A 2,333-nucleotide genomic window follows, 5' to 3' on the forward strand; every position below is an offset into this window, starting at 1 on the left:
TGGCACCTAACAACAACAACATATACCTAGGTATATATACCCAAGTACATACACCTTTGTTGTTGTTGTTAGGTGCCATCAAGTTGGTTCTGACTCACAGTGACCCTAAGGACAGAGTAGAACTGCCCCATACAGTTTCCAAGGAGCGCTGGTGGATTTGAACTGCTGACCTTTTGGTTAGCAGCCAACCTCTTAACTACTACACCACCAGGGCTTCAAGCTGTATATATATATACATATACAGGTAGTCCCTGACTTAGGAAGTATTTGAGTTATGAGGAACTGCACTGATGACTGTCCTTATCATTAGTAATATGTACTACACACAATGTTGTAGCATATAATTTGCTGATGTTATCATTCTCAGGTGTTCACTTGCAGATGCTCAATTTTATGATTTCCTGTTCAAAACACTGTTGTATTTATAAAGATACTGCTAATAAAAGGCAATAATAATGAAAATTGAAAAAAAAAATTCAACTTATGTCAGAACCAACTTATAAAACATACACACATCAGCCTCCATCTCAAATTCATCACCCCAGGGTTCATCTTCACCTTCTCCCTTTTGCTTATTTGTAATTTCTCTTTCCTACAGTGAGAAACATGATTCTCCTTTTCTATAATGTATTTACTTAGTTATTTAACCCTACTATATAAATCAAGTAGTTTCAAAATCCTTTACTTACTTCATTGTGTAAAACAAATTTACAAACTAGAATAGTGTTTGTGCACAGTTCTTTTTGTCTTCAGCCTTACAATTCAGTCAAAATATTGTATTCCCGAGTTACGTAGATCAGCTACTTTCTTCATATCTTCTTCAATTTAGTTTCGTGAATCATTGTAATACAGTTAGATTCATGGTTTATACTCTGCATTCCATCTTTCCCCCCATATCCTAGTTGATTTAAAAAAAAAAAAAAACAGAGTAAACTTCATTTTTTGTGGCATACTGTTCTGTCAGTTTTGACAAATACATAAAATCTTCTAGCCAGATCTAGAGTTTTATACAGAACAATTTGATCGCTCCAAAATGCCCTGTACTACGTCTTTATCAGTAACTCATTCCTCTCACTCCTCAACCCTTGGCAACCACTTATCTATAAAAACTCTATAGTTGTGTCTGTCCAAGAATGTCATATATATGAAATCATATAATATATACTTTTATGCCTGGCTCCTTTAACTTAGAAAAATGCATTTAAGACTCATCCATATTCTTGCATGTGTCAATAGTTTGTCCCTTTTGGTTGTTGAGTGGTATTCTATTGCATGGATATGCCATATTTTATTACTTCACTAATTGAAGGACATTTGGTTGGTTTCCAATTCGGGGCAATTATGAATAAAGCTGCTATTCAATTTAATCATACTTGCATCTACACATTTATTATTTATTTTTGTTGTAATGGTAAAATTTCAACCTAAAAGTGTTTTTTAAATGAAAGATAAAGATCCTTATACTTCTTTTATTAAAACATGATTGTTAACTGGTTTCAGAGCTACTCTGATCAAAGTTGAAGGACAAACATTCGGTATCATTTTAACATCTTTTATGATAAAGCAATTTAAAGACAGATTTAGACTTAATGTTTCATGAGAAAAATACTTCTCTCAAAGAATATAGGATATGATGTAAAACACTGTTAAAAATAACACACTATTTCATTATCTTTAACATTAATAATTATGTGGCAACTGTATGAAAATCTAAATTATAAAATTCTGAATTAGTATTAAAAGTATTTCAGATTCCTTGTGTGCATTTTAAATTAAATATCTCAAATACTTAAATTACATTATAAAACCCATTCATTTCCAATTCTCCAAACTATTTTGGAAGCAGAAAAGATAAGTTTTGTCTTGAAAAACTTCGTCGCTATCTACCCTTTTCCTTCTAAACTGTATTTCAGAAAATAGAAAGGATTTTTTAAAAGCTAGTTACTGCTTTACAATGGAAGTGTTTTAATAAGTTTAAGTATTGAACTTATGGATGGTTACCAGACCAGGAACTAAATAAAGATAATTTTAATAATCCTCCCTTTATCTAGACATGCTGGTGGTTTTGAGACCATAAATGAAAATTTTAATCCATCACCATTATAAAAAGTAAAACAAATGACTTTTGTCAAAAGCTACTTAACTTCAGTTAAACTTCAGCATGACTTTTATGTATGAGGACATATGTAGAAAAAAGATAAATAAATTATATATTTTTTTCACCAACTTTGTAGTTCTTCCCATGGCTAGTAACTGTGTGTGTGCTTTTTTTTTTTTTTTTAGTATGGTTAAAAAGTTCTACTAAATTTTATGGAGATTTTGGACATTTTCAC

This window comes from Trichechus manatus, unplaced genomic scaffold (genome assembly GCF_000243295.1).
Source record: "Trichechus manatus latirostris isolate Lorelei unplaced genomic scaffold, TriManLat1.0 scaffold00085, whole genome shotgun sequence".
Classification (NCBI taxonomy): Eukaryota; Metazoa; Chordata; class Mammalia; order Sirenia; family Trichechidae; genus Trichechus; species Trichechus manatus.